Genomic DNA, 23332 nt, shown 5'->3' with positions numbered 1-23332 from the left:
ATCGCTAGTGCCAATCTTTCTTTCTTTCTTTCTTTCAAATATACCTAACATATAAAAATTAAAACAGTAGGTATTTTTATCATATTCCTTTAAGTAACATGTTTATCGTTGACGAGTTTGAACCAATACCTAAGTAGGTACCTACAAGTGGTTTATTAAGAACAAACTTTCCGAGGAATTCTAAGTAAATATAATAATATAAATATCATAAAGATATTACGCAACTGACATTACGTAATTATTTTAGCAGAAACCATTTCCACGTCTTACTGAAGCCAGAGACGAGACATGAGTGATTTTAAAGCGTTAGTATGAACAACCACAGAGAGAACGTTTAAAAAGCGCCAACGCCGGGTTTTAACGCAACGCTTTTTTAACTCTCGTGCGAATGAGGTCTAAATTGTTTACATCTACTCTCATAACATTTAAATGTGAAAGTTTGAATATTTGTAATTTTTGTTCACCTAAAACAACTGATCTAACCTGTATGATTTTTTTTTTTTTTAATATATGCCCTGAAACGCGTAGTGACTGTTATTTAAAAAAACGTCTAATATGTACCTATTTGTACATTCTACATAACTTGCAATACTTTTGAATAGTTAAATTTGTAAATAATGGAAAAATATCTTTTTTTCTGTTGATATTTACTGGTTAATTATTATTTAAGTCTACCCAACAGAAATGCCGTAATAAACAAAATATCCGCTACACATCCGATATGTTACAGCAGGGCCCGGCTTATCGGTATTGGCGGATAAATTCACTTATCCGGCGATAGCCTGGCTATTTACTGCTCTTTATTGTTCATGTGTTCCTGGTATCGATAGATGGACGAGAAGATTATTTCAGAATTAAATAAATTTTAATTTTATTAACTTAGTTTATTAATTACATTGTTATATATTTATCACAATATACAGTAAGTATGTACGTATATATCTGTCAACTGTGTATTTATGTAAGTACTACCTAAGTATATATTTATGTAATAAATAAATAAAAAATATTTATCAGTAAGTTTTATTTTCACAGAAACACGTAGGTAATATTTAATTTCATATTCCATTATGATTGATACTAAGAAATATCGATACGTTACATTCGTTGTAAAAAATACTTTAACAATAACTAGCTGTTAACCACTTAACCGGTAAATCTTCAAAGGTAACTAAACGACACCTTTATCTTATCAGCAGGTAAACTTTCTAATGAATTATGAGATTATCTGTCATAAACTAGTTTAACTATTATTTACGATCTTTTGTATTTAAGAACGCGCATACTTACGTAAGATGTAGGTATCTATCTTTCGCATTGCTTCTGTCAAAACTCAAAAGTGTTATAATATTCAGTATTAAATAAAAAATTGTTTGGTACCTACAGTAACTTTAATTTATTAAGGACATATTATTATGTTAATTGAAATTGGTGTCAAATCTTACGTCATACGGTCTACAATCTAAGCCTACTACCTTACTACCTACATAAATATAAACAACTTGGTTACTTCTTTGAATAATCAATAAATTAAAAAGAACTTTGACCTTGAATGTCCTGAATCGTATTTCGTCTTTAGATTCTTGCACGTAACATCGGCAAGTAATACAATGTACACAATGGTCTAAAAGCTATCGCGGGACACGATTCAATGTGATTTGAATTTTACAGGCAATTTACCGGTCGCCATGGCAACGGGCCTTTCGAACTTTTATATTGCTACCGATTTGTAGAGACAATGTTATACGGCTATTCTGTGAAAGACTGTTCTTTTATAGCGTGTATGTCTGTCTATTTGTATTAAGGATCAACATCTATATCAAATGATTAATTTAGATGTGGGAAATTAGATCATTTTATTGAAATTTGATTAATGAATTCAGTTAATTTTTCACTTCAACCAAAATAAAACATACATTAAATTGTTCGTTACCAATAAAGCTTCAAAATTGTTTCTTCTAACAAATATTTAAACATTTTAAAGGTACATCTATAAAATCGCCGAAACTAATCTGCTGTAACCACTTCACCACGGCTGGGTTATGTTGATAACACACTTCAATAAGCTAGCCACCTACCGATCGTTTCTGTGCGCCTGGTATATGCATGCCAATATTTTTCAATAAAAAAAAGTAAAACATAGATAATATTGCTATTTTTATGTACTCAATGAATAAGATTTTTCTGTAATTTTTCTATAAGAAAAAATAAATCTTTATTTCTCTCTTCTATCTTACTCCTTTGTTATAAATTACATTTTATTCGTTTAATCAACTGTCTCCCTTAAAATTTCAGGTTATAAATAAAAGTAAATTAATGTGGAGAAAATAACTAGTATTATCTTAATATCTTTCTAAATAAATATAAGAACCCATTATTTTACTCAGAATTACGAAACTAAAAGTATAATAATGAAAAATGTGACAAATGGCGAAGCTGGGCGGGAGAGATAATAAATACCACGTATGCTTCAGCGAACTGCAAGCAACCTCCTAATCGCTTCTGTCCACCTGGTATTTTTATGGGTTGCGCGATTATTTATAACAAAAAATAACGGCTTTAAATCTGGATTTTTATGTTTATCATAAAAACATTAAGATGTATTTTTTAAGCTATTGCATAGCTTCTATCGCGGGCCTTGAGCGCGGGGACCGAATCCAGAAATTCCGTAACGAAAAAACCTCACGCTCCCCACTCTGACGGGCGCGGAGGTGTGGCTTGAAGGCATAGCATGCAATAGCTTTACCGCGGCAGTCCCCGAGTCCCACACGTCTTTTTTTTAATTTTAATTCTCGTGTAAATAAAAAAAAATCTTGAACTTTCTGCAAAAGATAAACCATTCAATAATGTTTTTAATACTTCAATACGAAATACCTTCATTTTAAAAAGAACCAAATAACAAAAATGTTCTTTCAAGATACCTTTACCAGCTGTAATCGGATTGCAGAGAGTACGAAATCCGAGCTGTTTTAATTTTGTCTCGGCGACGCAAATTAATCCCACAGATTTATCATGCCAGCGGTAAAAAATACAACTCGAATCTTGTAACCTTTGCCTTGAAATTAAAATTAAAAAAAAAAATCAATCGAATTTGGAATTCAAGAAACGATGAGGTCTTTTTCATTAAATCAGAAACTTAACAATACACACTATTAAACTATACAATAACAATGTATTTAAGAAATGGATTACATCAAAGATTACCTAATATACTATAATTATATACCATAGTTAAAGAAATATAAAAATACGGCATCATATTTTTTCTAAATAACGAGACGTGACTGCCTATAGATGTTTAATGAAAGCAATTTCATTCTGTACTAGCTGTTGCCCGCGACTTCGTCCGCGATTACGTCGTTTTTCGTCATTCGTCGTTTAAAAAAAATACGTGACACTTTATTTTTGAATGTTCTTAATTGTCTCTTATAAAAATTAACTACATTAAAATTGAATACTCTGATAAGAAAATCTTAAAATCGGAGGACATCGAAAATCTGAGGAAAACATGAGTGAATTTGATTTAAATTCTACATTACTTAGTAATTCAAATAATAATCTAAATTAAATGTTGATTAACAGTTTGAGCGCATCATTATATAATATGTACCTAAGTATTAAATTACGTTAGTTTACATAGTAATTTTACTAAAAACACGATGACTTTCTTTCGCGCTCGGTACAACAAACTAAGCATGTTTGTGGTACGTGGCCCGCGTCACTCGACCCCCCGTGAGTTCCCCTCCGTTACTATGCGAAAATACATTCGTCGCCCTACCGTAGGAAAAATTGTAATATTTTAAATTCGAGAAATATTGATTTCTTGTATTCGACTATTCGTTGTAGTCGAATACAAAATATATTTGAAGAGACTTAGGTTGGCCTTCAGGCAAAAGGGATCCTATCAAATGATAAACTTGACCTTGTATCTTAAAAGTAAGCATGAAAGGATCCTCTGATAATTGTTGAGCACCAAAGGATCATTTAAAACGCACTACTATAAGAGCGAATATTGTCTAAGAACTGTTGAGATTGCACATGTTCCTCTAAAAGTAGTGATTTCAAAGGTTCTGGTGTATCTTCAAACGAAAGCCGACTCCTTACTCCTCTTTAAAGCATTACAAAAAGAACATACTACGTTAATATCGCCTATACAGAAGATGATCTGTAATCAATTGTGAGGTTATAAGCAAACCCACTTTTATATTTGTCGGACCACACCACCGAATTCGTAGATTGATCTTCTATGTTTACCTCTAAGTCATTAAGACTCGAAATCTGTCTACAGTAAGACGGGCCTCTCGCTATTCGTCCGTTTCAAGAGACCAAATAGTTTCAATTCTTAATCTTTCATTAAACAAACTTATTAATCGTACTTGTCTCAAATAATCTTGTCTCAAATAATGGTAATATTCGCGTCCCTACTCTAGTCATTGCTTATGCTCATGTTCATCTTCAAGAGATCGAATAATATTATGGTGCACCCTATCATTTGTCAAACGGTCTTCATATTGAGTAAAAGTTTCAGATTATCGAGATTAAATATGCCATTTGCGGTCAGCTGTGAGACGTTATACCCTCTCAGTGAAGGTTTCGGTCTCACAGGATAGTACATGCCGTTCGCGGTCAGCTGTGAGCCGCAATTCTCGTTGTGAAGCGGTTTCAGGTTCTCGGCATAACACATGTTGTTTTCGGTCAATAGTAAGCCTCTTACCTCTAACGATCCTTGAGAACTCTTATTTCTCATTTTCTTAGCTTTGCTCGAATTTCGATATAAAGATTTTTTAGGTGGCACTGATGCGAGTGAATAAAAATTAAGTTGAAACGGACTGAGAGTGTTATAATCATCAATCATCATCATCATCAATACATATAATAAAATTGTGGAAAAGCGATGTCTGTACAATGAAAATATGTAGAAAAAAATTAGCAGGTGTTATTATAAAATCGATCTTGAACCCAAAACTGTAGTTAAAATTTTTTTTGTCTGTTTGTATGTATGTTTGTGCACGCTAATCTCAGAAACGGCTTATCCGATTTAGATGCGGTTTTCACTAATGTATTGTGGTAATCTTCATTTAACATTTAGTGTTTAATTCATGTCAATCGGTTCATAAATAAAAAAGTTATGACAATTTATAAGTAATCACGGCGAACATTTGCTAAGGCATTCTATTGTACACTGTACAGTGTACGATAAAACGTAATTTATCTGTTATACGCTACAGTTATTCCTTTACATGTCCAGATGATCATATCAAAATTCCCCAAGGGTTTGGGGGTAAGCTGAGGTAGTAGGGGGGGGCGGGGTCAAATTAACATTATGGTTACTTCTAATAGGTAAATTTTCCACATAAAATGTCCTTTAAATTATGTCGTATTATATTTTTAACCCCCGACGCAAAAAGACGGGTGTTATGTGTTTGACTGCTATGTATTTCTGTGTGTGTGTGTGTGTGTGTGTGTCTGTCTATGGCACCGTAGCTGGCTAACAGGTAAACCGAATTAGATGCGGCTTTTTTTTTGTTAGGCAGCATATTTTCCGACGCTGGTTCTTAGATAAATTGTATCAAAACCGGTTCATCCACTTATTATACCTACATAGGGGTAAAAGTGGGAATGAAAAAAATTATATACCTAATAATTTATTTTTAAAGATCGTCGGGAAGTTTATGAAATTATTTATTCCTTTTTCTATACACTTTTCTTCGATTAAACGGTTTAGTTACGTGCTCCCTCTCTCTCTCTTCAGCCTTTAGTTACGTGCGTGAGACAGGAAACATCTAATTTGGATTTGTTGCTGGATTTGATAAAAATTGAGTATCGATTAAGCTGATCAGTGGCTACACCATACATTATTAAAAACATCCATTTAAGAAAGGAAGGAAATAGAATTTGCTCCTCTCCCCCCCTGGTTCCTAAAAAATAATATGACATAATTTAAAATAAATTTTACGTAGAATTAGTTAGGCATTTCTTTTTTGATTTTCGATATTATAATATACTAATCATAATTTTTAATTACAATATTATGTAGTAACTATTTGGTATAGGTTAGGCATTTCATTTCTTGATTTTCTTTAATAAGTTGGTACGTAAGTTTTTTAGCTCAGTTTAGTAAGAAACTTTAATAACAATTCTTTTAATTATTTATGGTAGTACGTATTTACTCAATAATTGTATGTTAAGTAGTAATTCAGCATGGGCGTAGCCACGGTGGGGCTGGGTGGGGCGCTTACCCTGGCTTTGATCTGGTAGGTACCAATTGTGAAGTGTAGGAAGAGTGGGCGTGGGCGTTGGCGTGGGCCTGGGAGTGGGCGTGGGAGTGGAAGCATGAAAATAAAAACAATTATTCTTGCCCCACCCTGAGCCTATGGTCATAGGTCCCATAGTCACTATTCCACGCGGACGAAGTCGCGGGCACAGCTAGTAGACAAATATAATCAGAAAGCTTTGAACTCCTAAGCTCAACCATAAAAGATAGACATTTATGATGTCGGTAGATATTTTTCATATAATATGGAGAACATTTCTTTCATACTTGATTTCTGTGTAGCTTTAACCCGTAGGTTGCACACGCGACGAAAGCTTAAAAATGGAGTTACTGCTCTGCTCACGAATATGAAAAATAATTGTACCAAGTTTCGTTTAAATCCGTCGAGTAGTTTTTGTTTCTATAACGGTTATACAGACAGACAGACGGAAAAATTTTTGGCGTCAGTGTCGATCCCTAATCACCTCGTGATAGTTATTTAGGAAATATATTTCATGTACAGAATTGACCTCTACAGATTTAATATAAGTATATAAGTATACATATAATTACATTCCAATTTCCATGTAACGTTAAATTCGACTATACAATAGATAACAGACAACGCAGGTTACTCTCGTTTCCGTAAGTTGAGGCAGCTACATATTCGGTCCTCATAACTTCACTTTTTGTGAACGAAACGACAGCGCGGTTTAATTCGATGCCAACACCATCAAAAAAAAAGGAAATATTTTTAATTGTGAAAAAATATTATGATTTGTACACTATTAATACTATTTTAACATTAACACAAAATATAAGACTGTGAGTGTGTAAAAATAAATCAAGCTAGTTTCACATCAAACTTATGTTTTTAATTAGGTATACGACATGAAAATATATTAATTACCAAGCAACAATCATACAGGTAAATACTGAACAAAAGTATTAACAGTCAAAGTATATTTTTACTTACAACATGTAAATGATGAAGGAATAATAATTATCAACGAACTAACCTTTTTGTATTATTGTTTATAAATATAAATTAAAAATTCGACCACTAAAGAATGCTCGTTCGAGTCCCGCCTCGTTATCGAATTTTTAAAACACGAAGATTTTTAAAAATGTAACCAAGGAACACAATCAATATTAGATTATTATGTAATGGTGTCTAGTTTGACTTAAAATAATAAACATCTACCCTCACTTTTAAAAATGTAGTATATTCACAGTTCACACGAATTATAAGCGCACCTTATAGGGAAGGGAAGATATGGGTTAAAGAGTTAAATAAATAAATAACATAATTATATTTAAATTATTAATTTTTAACATTGTGTCCAGTAGTGTTAACATGTAAATTGATTTGATTTTTACGAAATCTCATAGATGGCGCTGTTTCAAATTTGTATACTAATAAATTCATTAAACTGATTCTCTGCCCAAATTACGTAAATGACATAGTTTTTATTGTGTAAAGCTAGATAATAGCATGGCTTACCCGAAACCAACATTTAAACATGAGTCTTTAGATTGTACGCTGTCGTAATACACGGAATACGTAAGAAAAAAAAAAGGTTCACAGCTCCTCCCCCGGAGGTGATAGCATGATAATATGTTTAAAAAAGCCTCACTCGACCTGTTAGTAATATTCATGCAAAATTTGAAGTCAATCTATGCAGTACTTTTCGAGATTAGCCTGGACAAACATACAGACAAACAGACAAACAGACAAACAGACAAACAGACAAAAATTCTAAAAACTATGTTTTTGGCTTCTATATCGATTATAGATCATGGATTATGTATTCTTTTAAAAAAATATTCAATGTACAGTTTTGACTTTCCTACGATTTTATTATATGTATAGATTATAATTCAAATTCCAATATTATAATGATTCATCACGTCTATACGAGTTTAGATTTTGATAATATATAATAGGTAAAATTATAAAAATATTATTATAAAAATATTATAAAATAGGTAAAAAATTGTCCGTAAAAAACAGACAATCAATTAACCCATCCATTCACACAGGACAAAGCTATAAAAATTACACACAAGCCTTCAATCCATCGAGCATAAATAACTACGAAATAAGATATGAATATCAAGAGAAAAGGCCAATTATCATGTCAAATGCACGCGCCTGAAGTGTGGGGAGGAAATTGCGGCCGCCATCTTGTCGGAAGCGAAATTATCGCGAGCCTCGAGTGCCACTCTCGTATTGATTAGATCCCGGGTTTTTATCGCATTTCGATGGAAGCCTTTTTGGCGCGTTTTCATTTTTACTTGTTTTTTTCAATAAGTACCTACTACTATTTAAAATTTTTAATTTGAAAATCGATTAAAAATGAAATATTTAGGTACCTACTTCATAAGATGGCAATATTAATTCATTTTTAATTTTTAAGAAGTGTTTCCATAAGTTTAACTATTAGGTACTTACATGGTTAGGTTAGGTAAGTTACATGAATGAAATATATTATGAGCATGTTCATATATATGTCTTTCTGTCGCCATATTTTTCTTTAAAGTGTCAGAGATAGCATGAGGCGTGAAGCGCCTTAAATTGAGGGAGTTTTAAAATACGTTTAAACAAAATTCTCAATCCTACCCATATTTACACATATAATGCTTATTTTAATTTGAAACTTTTAACAACCGCGAAAAACAATTCATTCAAACTAAACAATACTTGTAAATTGAGTTTTATAAGTTTCTGTTTGCAGTGTGACGCTTAGGTACGTACTTTGTTATATATTGCATAGGTAACTGGCTAACCGAGCGAAATTCGTACCGCCTAACAGCACAGCTAACAGTCAATAAATGTCTTGTTACCTTATAGATGACATAATTTAGGCTTTGATGAACGTAATACGAAATAAATATTAATACAGATAAATGTATCAAAGTATTTTATTATTATGAATAATACATAATGCAGTGGTGATGGCTCAGTGGTGAGGATTTAGTACGTCAAATCGATAAGTATCAAGAATTGATGATAATAATAATTCTATGAAAATGCCAGTCTCTAACACTGTATTAGATAACCAAATATTTACAATAGAACATTATAAATAAAAACACGTGCCGCCGTATTTTGAATTAAAACAAGAATTTATTTTTATCCCGAAATTCAAAGTGGTCCCTGGGGCGCGAGAAACCACAGCGTACAATTAGACTACTAAAATATAAAGCTTTTGGCAATTTATAAAGTACTTACTAGCTTTCCGCTCGCGGCTTCGCCCGCGTTTACAAAGTAAAACACGCATAGTTCCCGTTCCCATGGGATTTCCGGGATAAAACCTATCCTACGTGTTAATCCAAATTACCCTCTATATGTGTGCTAAATTTATTTTTAATCGGTTCAGTAGTATTTGCATGAAAGAGTAACAAACACATAAATCGTCACAAACTTTCGCATTTATAATATTAGTTGGTAGTAGGATTTACTGTTAGTATACAGTATATTTAGCAGTAAGTTGTAGATTTATGGACCTTCACTTTTATGCTTATTCATATAAATATAATGAAAAATAAGATAACTCTCAACTGTCTGGTTGTTTGTTGGGATAAAAATCGATTAAATTGTATATTTAATTGATATTTTCAATGTTCGTTCTATAGATTATTAACCTACACTATTTTATACCAGGCATGCCAGAGCACAAACTAACTACTAGTTAAAATATTTCACAAAGGATTATTGATAATCATCATCATTTACCTACTTCCAACAATTGTCTCTAAATAATTAAATTTTACCTTATAATAAAGTAAATTATGCATTTACAATAACTTTTAACGAAATTTCCCCGTTGCAGGCGTAAACACGGTTGTACCACCAATTCGATTAGACTGTCTTTGATTCGAATCTCACTTCTTAGAAGCTGGGATTAATTTCATTATTTCACATCCGTTCGTCTTATCCGGCTAGCGGATGGCGCGAGTTACTGGGTTTAGTGATAAATAATATTATTATGGAAGATAAGGAATAATGTATTTCCTGTTTTATTCAATAGGTAAACGCAACCTGAAGTGGAATTTTGTAACAAATTTGTTATAAATTACGGCATCTGAAAAACTTTGCTACGACAATTATTGTTATCTATACATATAATAAAATCGTAGGAAAGTCAAAACTGTACATTGAATATTTTTTTAAAAGAATACATAATCCATGATCTATAATCGATATAGAAGCCAAAAACATAGTTTTTAGAATTTTTGTCTGTTTGTCTGTTTGTCGGTTTGTCTGTTTGTCTGTTTGTCTGTATGTTTGTCCAGGCTAATCTCAGAAAGTACTGCACGAATTTACTTCAAATTTTGCATGAATATTACTAACAGGTCGGGTCAGGCTGTTATATACATATTATCATGCTATCACCTTCGGGGGAGGAGCTGTGAACCTTTATTTTTCTTACGTATTCCGTGTACTACGACAGCGTACAATATAAAGACTCATGTTTAAATGTTGTTTTTGAGTAAGCCATGCTATTGTCTACCTTTACACTATAAAAACTACATCATTTAAGTAATTTTGGCAGAGAAACAGTATAATGAATCTTAGTAGTATAAAGACAAATTTAAAACAGCGCCATCTATGAGATTTCATTAAAATTAAATCAATTTACATAATATTAACGCTCCTTGGAAATTCATAATTTAAATATTATGATGTTGGTGAGTTTGTTTTTTTTTTTAAAGTTAAATAAATAATTCATATCTTCCCAGAGTAAATTTCAGGTGCGCTTATATTTCATGTGAATATACTAAATTTTTATAAGTGAGGGTAGATGTTTATTATTTGTTGGGTAATAGTAGATAACAGTGATTGTGTTCATTGGTTACATTTTTAAAAATCTTCGGCTTTTTTTTAATTTTCGCCTTCTTGCGTTCCCACAAAAGGTAAGTTGTAGCTTTTATATTTATTATTATAATTATATAGTTAGACTCATGTTTTTAATTAGTTAAAGTTATGACAAAATAAGAAAATGATGAAATTTTATTTTTATCATGTATAACTTTTACAAGACTATATTATACGCCCAAAGAAGGTCACTTTAGTTCTTGATAAAACTTTATTTGTTAGTAGCTTTTTATTAAAATTAGGTACACTTATCTTTTGATTTTTTTAATTTACAGATTCAATGTTCATAAAAATTGACGATTTGCGTGAGGATGTAGTGGAAATTAGTAACCTTGCGCGTGGTCAATCAATATTCAATACATATTATAATAAAATTCTAGAAAAGTGATGTCTGTACAATGAAAATATGTAAAAAAAATAGCAGGGGTTATTATTAAATCGATCTCAAGCCCAAAACTGAGTTATAATTTTTTTTGTCTGTTTGTCTGTATGTTTGTGCACGCTAATCTCAGAAACGGCTTATCCGATTTAGATGCGGTTTTCACTAATAGATTGTGGTAATCTTTATTTAACATTAAGTGTTTATTTCATGTTAATCGGTTTGTAAATAAAAAAAGTTATGACCATTTAAGTATTCACGGCGAACATTTGCAAAGGCATTCTATTGTACACTATACAGTGTACGATAAAACGTAAGTTATCTGTTATACGCTACAGTAATTATTTCTTATAAATGTCCAGGTGATCATATCGAAAGTCCCCAAGGGTGGGGGGGTAAGCTGAGGTAGTAGGGGAGGAAGGGGTCAAATTAGAATTATGCTTACTTCTAGGTAAATTTTATACATAAAATGTCCTTTAAATTATGTCGTATTATATTTTTAACCCCTTTTAACCATTTTTAACCATCAAAAAGATGGGTGATAAGTGTTTGACCGCTATGTTTGTCTGTTTGTGCCACCGTAGCTCGCTAACAGGTAATACGAATTAGATGCGTGTTAGGCAGCATATTTTCCGACGCTGGTTCTTAGATAAAGTGTATCAAAATCGGTTCATCCATTTATTATACCTAGGTTATATAGAGGTAAAAGTGGGAATGTGGGAAAAAATATTAGTTATATTTTTATCCAATTCGGTTTATCCATTTATTACATTACAGCGGTGAAAGTGGGAATGAACAATAATCGAATGTGGTCAAATAATATACTCAAGCGGCATATCAAAATATAAAAGAGCAACGTGTTTTATCGAAATCGGTTCATCCGTTTATTACATTTAGGGGTGACAGTGGTTAGATAAATAAACCAATTGGAGCATCAAACGACAGGATATGACGTGTACATATAGGTATAATTAGATAATATGGTTTACATCAAAATCGGTTCTGCCATTTACTAGGTGTGGAAAGAGAAGGGTTGAAAGTCTGTGAAAGAAGAGGGGGATATGGGAGCGAGAGGATAGCCACACCCTGGAAATTTTGAACTCTACTCAAAGCCACATAGGCCTGGCTCTTGGCAATTTTTTTTCCTAAAGATCACTTCTTTTGCCACTGTGATCCATTACAATTTGTGCACGGTTACGGCCCAACTTAAAAGATGTCAAGGAGCAACAAACTTATAGATATCAATATGATGTAGGAATGTAATATGGAGGTAGAGGTAGGTCTCGCTCACTTGAAAATATCACATGAAAATAAGAAACCGAAGTTAAAAATTTAAAAATTAAAAAGAAAAACCCAACGCAACGAAGGAAAAGGAATAAATAATAATTTTACAAACTTCCCGACGATCTTTAAAATAAAGTACCATTATAAAAAAAATATGATTGTATATGATATGATAATGATGGTATGGCAGCCCCGATGACTTTGTTTTTTTATTTTTATAAATATTTAAAATGGTATTTATTTTTAAAGATCTTCGGGAAGTTTGTAAAATTAGTGAAACTTTTATTACATCCTCTCAAACTTTTTGGTCTGTGTAGCGCATGTCGCACGACGGTCGGCTGCCGAGTAGGTATAAAGCAGTGTTCGGAGTCATTATCGTACAAATACGATAATTTTGTGCCTAAGTTTCACTTTTACCGTGGTTTCATAAAACCACACAACATTTTTTCCTTCCTCTATGCACTTTTCTTCGTTGCGTTGAGTTTTTTTTTATTTAATTTTTATTGCACGGTCTAAACGGTTTAGTTACTACGGCGTGAGACAGGAAAGATCTGAGCGCTGAGACAAACGTCAAAACGCAAAGGAATAGAATCCGCTATCGATACTAATTATTGTCTTAAGCGTATGATGTTTTGATAAGGATTTGTTCACCTTACCAACGACGACGACCATGAACAAAATTTTCATCCAGTCGTAATTTAACAAAATTGTGCAAAACACAATTAAAAATAAATTATTAAAATTTCCTGTCGTCCTGGTGATTGGAATTTTTATTTTTGAGATCAACGAATGAAAAAATAGATTTTTCGTAGAAACGGTTATATGTATATATTGTCAAAAACATCCATACAAGGAAGGAATTTATTTTTATTTTTTAGCTCAGTTTAGTAATAAATTTTACTAACAGTTCGTTTAATTATTTATGGTAGTACGTGTTTATTCAATAAAAGTTAAGTAGTAACTACCTACTATGCAGTCACTATTCCACGCGGACGAAGTCGCGGGCACAGCTAGTAACACATAAAATGCAGCATATAAGTGAAATATAAAAAATGTGGTAAGTTCGTAAAATTATAATTTTCTTAAAAAGCTAGTTAAAAACGTATTTCTTTGATATGTATTCGATTGCATAAAGTAAACGAGTCCTATCCGATTTTAACACTTGTACACAATAAATGTAATGTTAGTGAACTTAGCAGATCATTTTTAGCAGATCAAAAAAAAATACGAGTTCTTATCGCGTGCAGTTGAGTTCTACAGTTCCTGATACTTTTTAAAAATAGTTCTGGCGTTTTTAACTTAACAAACGACATTTGAAAAAACCCGACCTGGACCCGGCTTAACGTGATGCTAAGACGTAATGCTACGACGTGATGCTACGACGTGATGCTACGGCGTGATGCTACGCTGTGATGCTACGGTGTTATGCTACGACGTGATGCTACGACGTGATGCTACGGCGTGATGCTACGCTGTGATGCTACGGTGTTATGCTACGGTGTGATGCTACGGCATGATGCTATGGCATGATGCTACGGCGTGATGCTACGGCATGATGCTACGGCGTGATGCTACGGCGTGATGCTGCGGCGTGATGCTACGGCGTAATGCTACGGCGTGATGCTACGGCATGATGCTATGGCATAATGCTACGGCGTGATGCTACGGCATGATGCTACGGCGTGATGCTACGGCATGATGCTACGGCATGATGCTACGGCGTAATGCTACGGCGTGATGCTACGGCATGATGCTACGGCGTGATGCTACGGCATGATGCTACGGCATGATGCTACGGCATGATGCTACGGCATGATACTACGGCGTTATGCTACAGCGTGATGCTACGGCATGATGCTACGGCATGGTGCTACGGCGTGATGAAATATGACAAATAAATTTTCTAGTGTTTCATTTTACGCGAGTATTTCTAAAAAGTATCAGGACCTGTAGAACTCAACTGCACGCGATAAGAACTCACATTTTTTTTTGATCTGCTAAAAATGATCTGCTACAGGAAGTTGGCAGATTATTTTCAAATGTCGTTTTTTAAGGTAAAACGCCAGAACTATTTCTAAAAAGTATCAGGAACTGTAGAACTCAACTGCACGCGATAAGAACTCACATTTTTTTTTTTTGATCCGCTAAAAATGATCTGCTAAGTTCACTAACATATAAATGTATGACTAATCGATGTCGCCTCTCGATTCTTAGAGAACAGTCCTTTATCTCAAGGCGCAGTTTCTCCTCAATGCGATATTAATATTATAATGTTAAATGGCGCTGAATGGAAGACTATTTGATTATCTGAAACAACACTAGAGAATATAATAAATTTGATTTCAATTTAAATAAAGGGTATGCTTGAAAAGGATTTAATCAAAGCTTATTCTTCGTGATAGTAGAGTAGTCCGGCGAATTTAATGTCTTTTTCTTGTTATTTTAATTAATTATAGTGTACAGATAATAAATGGAAATAATAAAAACTGGAACTGTATCTCAGTAATAATAGATTCCATTGCATACCAAGAACGGAAAAAAAAAGAAAAGAAATGTGCATTTGATAAAAACCTGTTATTTTTCCATTTCAAACCGATGCTATTATATCATTAATAATTTACTTTTATAGCAGTATATTCATATTGCAGTGCACTGTATCAAAATATTAAATTACATCCCGATACGATAAATCTGCAATAATGTTAAAGGAATACGGAAATGAAAGCAAACGTTTGCCACAGACTATAAAATAATTTATACTCTGTGCCGGCTAACCCTTAATAAATCTTAGTTTAGTATCTTTCAGTGGAGCAATGTTGCCATCAGCATAATCAATGTTCTCCCAAAACACGGGGAATAGGATCAATCAGGTAGACAGGTACAAACAGGGGATCGACACCTCATGTAAATGTATTTGCTAGATAATTGATTGATATTTTATTTATTTAACTGCTTGGCTATCAGTTTTGTTCTATAACGGTAACGTAAAGTTTCTCGTCTAAAAAGTGACTTTGCTTAATACCTACTAATATTGAAAATTATATTAAAACTAGCTGTTCCCCGCGGCTTCACCTGCATTGCTGCGCTCGGCGTTCCTGTTGGTCTTAGCGTGATGATTATAACATTCCTCGAAATCGGACCAGTAGTTCCTGAGATGAGCGCGTTCAAACAAACAAACAAACTCTTCACCTTTAGCGGAAGTCGAGATGCCTTTATAATATTAGTGTTCCCTTTAACTATACTCCCTCTGCATCCATTTTCTTAGAATCAAACAAGATGATACTTTTAATTAACAAATTAAATGTAATGACCCATATCCATGTACCAGGGTAGCATGACTCGCGAGAAGCATCATTGTGTTGCTAACGAGCCTTCACTAATGTTGATGACCTAGGCAGTATCTGGTTATCGCTTTTGTTTAAATTCTATCTTGATAGTGGAGGTTTGCTGATAAAGTTGTGATTTGTAGTTTTCCCCCTTAGATTACATGACCTCATAAGTTATTTTGATATTAATTAATTAAATATATAATATATCTACATATTCAGTACATACATTCAACGAATTCATGGCAGTTTTTCCATAATAGATATACGTATGCATTATAATAAATTAATATAAAATCACAAACAGCAATATATCTTAATTTAACCAGATTCAAAAGAGGAAATAAATAAATATTTTTATGACCTTTTCCTTTATGGAGGAGGCGGAAAAGTGCAAGACAATGAAAAAAATATTTTCAGAAAGCATTTTATCATTACATTTAGCAAAAAATGTCTATTAGCACAGAATAGGTAGGTAGGTAAGTACAATTTTATTTAGAATTTCATATAAATATCATCTAGTATATTGAAATCCCAAAATACCCTCCCAAGTCCCAACCTGTTGTAATAATAATATTTATTTCCTGCAAAAATCAAAGCACCCTCGTTAATTACACAAAGGGTTCAAGATGGACCATTCGTCATGACTTCGTGGACGTGATGGATGCCCTTATGAATTATTTTATATGTTATACGATAAATTATATATTTATTTTATGTGTATTGACTGATAAGCCTGGTATTATTGTCAGTAATGTATTTTGTCTGGCGTTGAAACAATACCATTGAATTTTGATTATCAGTTAGGTATATATATGAAAAGTATATGTTTTTTTTTTCTGGTTGCATTTGTATGATAATATTTTTATAGCTTACTTTGAGATAAGCGTAAAATTATTATTATTTTACGCATTAAAAGATATTCAGTTGAATTAAATGTAAAAAAAACTTGGTGAATAACATTTCAAAACGACTAGACTAGACGAATATTTCTTGAGCATCTTATAAAGTATAAAAATTTTCAAACAATATAAATCACAACAGTAAATATAAGCCCGTCTTAAAATGTTCCCGAAATCTCTTAGTGATATATAAAATTCTTCCATTCCAGGTAACTTTCCAAAATCGAGTTAGCGGTGACGAAAACTAATTTATTATACTTTATCGAAAATTTATCAAAGCCTAGTGAGTCAATAATGGCGGTCAAGAAGCGGAAATTGTCGCGACGCCATCTTGGCTCGCGACCGGAAGTCGAGATGCCTTTAGAAGCCATTTCGGCCATTTTCCTCAAATCCAATAAATAAAGATGAAATTCAATGGATAGATAGTTTGTTAAATCCTACGGGCTGTATTTGGACTCCATTAGAGTGATTTACAACTCACTGACTTGTTTCTACGATACATTTAAATTGTTATTTATTTTATTGTACGCAGACAAAAGTCGAAAGAAGTTAACAGGTGAAATTTTATTTACATTATTATATGGATTCCTATTTCTTGAAACGAACTATTCCCGGTCGAAGAAAGTGAATTTTCGATAATCTTTAAATGCAGTTTTAGTTTTAGTTCTATTTATTTTTACAAATAAAGAAATGTTTTCTTTCAGCAATATTTGCTATATCCAGTCGGTATTTCAACTACTTTCCCCCAGGGCCCATAGAAAATTTCCACACTATGCAGTGAACAATGTAGGTACATAGATAGGTGTGTAGGTTTATATGATTTGTATAAAAGAACAAAAAAATGTTGTAAACTTATAATATAACAATTCAAAATGTAAATATAATATAAGATTCCTTTAGTTCGATCTCCATAAAACTGTTATTATATTCTTAACTCCATTTAAATTTATAAGATCCGTTTATTTTTTAATTCCCAGTACTTCTTAAGGTTACAGGAACTTAGTAAAGAATAATTTCTCGGCATTTAAATGCTTTAAAGCTACAAGAGACGACAATTTAAAAAGTTTTAACAAGCGGACGAAGGGTCGGTTCACGGTTGTTCCATTTGCCGAATTTTAAATACTACCCTCATTCTATCGAACTTTTGTCATCAGAATTGGGGTAATGAAAGTTATATGTATATTAGTCAGTTCAATAAAGAAACGAATCTTCAATGGCGGCCAAAGCTGACTTTGACAGATGGTAGGATCATCAAAAAAGAAAATAAAAATAACGTAAATTGATAATTATTTTATTAATTATTTCAAATTGTTTGTTGACAAACTTTTTTGTTATTGTATTTGTGTATTTATATGAATTATCATATTTACGTATACAAAATGTAATAAAATCCCCATAATACTTGTAATAAGCCCATAAAACTGAACAACTTTTCCCAAAGAACATATTTTGTCAAATTCCAATAAAACATTATTTACTTTCGCAAATGCATAATTGTCATTGTAAATTTATGATAAAAGCTATTATAGGGAAAATCAAATACATTTTAGTGATTTTATTTTTCCATTTTTTTTTGCATACCGTACGGCCGTGTGTGAGCGAGAGGGAATGATAAGCGCCGCCATTGAAGATTCGTTTCTTTAAAGAACTAACTAATACAGTTATATTGTTTGAATTATCTGGATTTATAATACCTTTAATAAAAAGCAACTGAAAATGCCTTGATTTTACTTTATCCTGTAACAGATAAGAATATCTATTTTTACAACTAACAAATAAAATTATTGTTTTGTCAAATAATTTCACTTGTCTTTTACTATTCCCGAATCTTTATTAATAAGCAACGTTCGTTGTACGGTTTGCAGTTTGCACTGAAATATATTTTAAACGAAATGAAGTTGCGACAAGAAAGAAATATCAAGAAGCAAGTCCAATAAAAACAATAGAACCACATAGAGCGACGCGCATTTTTACCGAAGAATATTGTAGACTGATTTATAATGAAAAGACACTTGTTGCTGAAATGGAGGGAGGCTGGAGGGATTTGCGGAGATGTCACGCGCGACCCTTTCGCGTTGCATTACCTAGCGCGTGGTGTCTAAGATAAGCGGTAGCGGTTTATCATAAAATATGTAATTTGATTTGTTTTATGCGTAGTTGGTTAAAAGATCGACGAAACAGTTTTAGAAGGAATGTTCATTTTATTGCAATAGATATTTTAATCACGTTTGGAATCGTTATACTAGAAATCTATATATTTTTAAGCAGCTGTTGTTATTGATATAATATCATGATATATTTTATTATTACGTCTATGGTATTGTATTAAATGCAAGTATGTCGAGGCTTTGTTTAATTTCTACCTACCATCGCATTTCGTTCGAAATTTGACCCTTTATTCTTTCTTTCTGTCTTTTAAAAGTGTATAAACTAAATAAATTTAATTGCGATTGTGTTTTCACACATTTTCAGCGTCGAACGAATTTACTGAATAACAATCTATAAATGAGATGGAAAAATAAAAACACAGCTTCATAATAAAAAATCCGCACCCGCTTCAATTTTCTCACTTAAGCCCCACTCAATTTCTAGTATAGAAGATGGCACGCAATAACTTAGAATTTTCCTAATAGTGTCGGAGTAACGGTGAGCGAAATGGCGCGAAAAAGATGGCCGCCGGATCAGCTGATGCGTGACGTCATTTAGCTGAGAAATATACTCGCTACATCGTTAGTTTTAATGCTTTGAAAAATGTAAAATTACACGTAGGTTGTAATAGTGTTCAAATGTGGTTTGTAATAGCTTAGGTGTGGAGAATAAAATTTATTTTTGACTTTAAACGGTTGCACAGATTAACAAGAAATATTATATGAATAAATATATTAATATCTACAAAAGTTACTCTGTATATATATACATAATATTATGACTTTCGAGTAAAATTCGGGACATATACGGGTGATAACGTATATATATCCTTAAATATATTCTCGATTAAGGCTAAGTCTTTATACGAAGTTGAGTGAATATAATAATGAGTAAGAAATGCGAGAGACCCACATCCCGATGATTAATTGAGGATATAATTAATTTGGATGACGGATCGCTGCTGACTTCATAGGGATTGAGTACAATATATGGGTATATTAAATGGTTAGTATAAGTGGGGAAGCCCACACATATTTACTTATAAGTATCTAAAATTTGAGTATAAATTAATTAAGAATTTAAGAAACTTTATTATAATTAAATAAATTGTTTTTTTTTTATACCTCAAAACTAAATTAGAACTTAAAGAAATTAAATTAAGATTTTACATACCTACCTGCTTAGTTCAAAATTGGTAGGTGGTCCTACAAATACGCTAAAAATGCATGCAAAATAAAATTTAATAATATAGATTTAGAATATTCATTATATACAGTGGCGTAGCTAAGTTACCAGGAAAACAAATAAAAAAGAATAGAAAACATTTATTTTGAAACTAGACGAAATTTTCGAAAGTTCACTTCAATCAAGATTCTCTGGTAGCCCCCTGATTAGCTACGCCACTGAGAATGTCTTTTAAATTTTTCGTTTGGAAATTTTGACGACTATTTCGACATCTTTGGCTTAAGGAGGCTGAAACTCTTTCATCTTAAAGGAAAACATCACCAATGAGTGGGTCGTAAAGTACAACGGCAGGACTTCAGTAATTAGCACACTTGAGTCCTATCGTGGTACCCAAATGACTCTACTCAAATCATCGAGCGACATTTTGGTTGTGATAAATTCCAAATTGTATGAATTAGAACAATCTAGAATGTATAAGTACTAGCTGGAAAGACATTGTAAGTATACGTAGTTATTTTCAGTTAGTATTTATTTGAAATTCGTAGTTAATGTACCTATTTTTGATAAATTGTATGTAATGTCAATGTCAATGTCAATAGACACTGCGTATAAAAATTATCTAATTAAAATACAGAACCAATTTGGACATGATCCAAAATCTTTTTGGAGTTATTGTAAATCGATATCGAGTTGTGCTAGGGAGGAGGTTATTTTAAAAAATGGTAATATTTTGACGAATGTGGAATGTGCCAGAGAGTTTGCAGCATTCTTTAGATCTGTTTACACAAGTGAGCCACCCCAGTTAAATGTAAATATGGCAGTAAAGTGCGCCTCAGGAGAAGAGTACGCCAGCACTAGAGTACATATTGATGCGTTTAGTTTAAAGGATGTAAAAGAAGCACTAGCGTCTCTTAAGCCAAAACGATCGGCGGGTCCCGATGGGATACCGGCGTTTCTTTTTAGAGATTGTAGTGGGATACTAGCGAAGCCTTTGCAATATATTTTTAACACGTGCATGCGACTCGAGACCTTTCCGGCTCAATGGAAGGTTACTAGAGTCATTCCAGTTCCTAAGGGAAAGGTTAAATCGGATATCAGTGGCTACAGACCAGTGGCTGTTTTATCGACACCGGCTAAAGTATTTGAAGCTGCAATATATCGTGCCATGCAGAAGCAAATTAGTAGTCTGATATCTGATGCCCAACATGAATTTTGGCCTGGTCGTAGTACTACTACTAATCTTCTAAATTTCATGTCAAATGTTGTGCCTGCAGTAGATTCTGGTCATCAGGTGGATGTTGCCTACTTTGATTTTAGAAAAGCATTTGACACTGTCGATAATGATATTTTATTGAATAAGCTGGCTTTATTGGGATGTACACCGCATCTTTTAAATATTTTTAGTAGCTACTTAAAGGATAGACAGCAGTATGTTGATTACAAGGGTTGTTTATCTGACTCATATTACACCCTATCGGGAGTAAGCCAGGGTAGTAATTTGGGCCCTCTCGAATTCATAATAATGATAAACGATCTGCCGCAGGTCATCAAGCATGGAGTATGTTTATTATTTGCAGATGATCTTAAATTGCTGCTCGAGGTAAGGGATAAAATGGATAGCGAAAGGCTCCAGCAGGATATAGATAGTATAGTGGAGTGGAGTCATCGGAACAAGTTGTATTTTAATGTAAGTAAATGTTCCATCATTAGTTTGACTCGCGCACGGGTACCTTTAAATTATGAGTACATAGTGGATGCGGCGCCGATACGAAGAGTTACAGAAGTACGGGATTTGGGGTTGAATCTCACGGCTGACCTTTCGTTTCGAGCACATATTACGCAAATTTGTAAAAAAGCGTATAGAAAATTAGGTTTTGTACTCAGGCAGTCACAGGGGTTCACCAACATAACGGTAGTCAAAACCTTATACAATAGTCTTGTCAGAAGCTATTTGGAACACAGTGCGGTCATATGGGCACCGCACGAAGCAAAGTACACGGTTATGTTGGAAAGAGTACAAAATAAATTCATGCGCCACCTGTACATGAAGCTTTATGGCGTATATCCCTTCTATCCCCTAATGTATCCCACACTGTTTGTACTGGGCATGGTGGGGTACAATGAGTTAAGGGTAAGGCGCGAATTTAAGCTGGTGGCATACTTGGTGGGGGTTTTAAGGGGCAAAGAATACAATCCCGGAATATTAAAGGAAATGTATTTAAAGGTTCCAGACCACTATTTAGAAAAAAGAATCTTACCCAATATACTGTATGTACCAGTAGCGAGAACTAATCTTTTAGCCAAATCGCCTCTTATTTGTGCATTTCGTACAATTAACGAATTGCACAATATAATAGATGTGTTTTCTTGTAGTTTGAGCGAATTTTCAAAGCTACTACTAAATATATTATGCTATCAGCAGAAATGTTAAGTTTATGAATTATTGAGGCTTAATAGGCTATTCTTGTGTTACAACGTGTTTATTTTTATATTTTTATGAGATATGTTTGTTTTTCTTAATTTATAAAAGAACTCTGTCGAATTAGGTTAACCTGTAATGATAGTTAGTTCTATGGGTGTGTGTAAATAAATAAATAAATAAATAAATAAAATGTTAAAAGCGTTTATATTTTTAACTTTGTATACTGTATATTTAATATATGTAGGTATTTCGGTTGAAGTCTATTTAATCTAAATACTGCATGTCATAATACAGTACCTACCTACAATTCATTTATTCTGCTTTCTTCCTCTAATTATTAAAGATAGCAATTTATGTATATCTACAGACAAGGAAGGATAGTTATTTTAGCACATATTTTTAATAGTAAATTCAGGACACAATACAAAATTACACCCCAAATTCGAGTGAAGTTTGCTTCAAAATAATTAAGCTTCCTGTAACAATGTATGTAGCTTCAGAAGGCTCCACTGTCAAACCCAATGCCTTTGTTTTGAATTCACGTTTGCATA

General features: G+C 32.9%; 1 protein-coding gene across 1 annotated transcript in view; it reads left to right on the top strand.

Annotated features, from left to right (window-relative positions):
* cpx (synaptic transmission protein complexin) overlaps positions 1–23332 on the top strand; it is a 182867-nt gene that overhangs the window by 106818 nt on the left and 52717 nt on the right. The gene's annotated exons all lie outside the window — the stretch shown is intronic.

The sequence above is a fragment of the Colias eurytheme genome, chromosome 23, assembly GCF_061535395.1.
Source record: "Colias eurytheme isolate Ceu_HAF_F1 chromosome 23, ilColEury1 Martin Lab GWU primary, whole genome shotgun sequence".
NCBI lineage: Eukaryota > Metazoa > Arthropoda > Insecta > Lepidoptera > Pieridae > Colias > Colias eurytheme.
The sequence above is the reverse complement of the archived record's forward strand: the minus strand, read 5'-3'. Positions and strand labels throughout refer to the sequence as shown.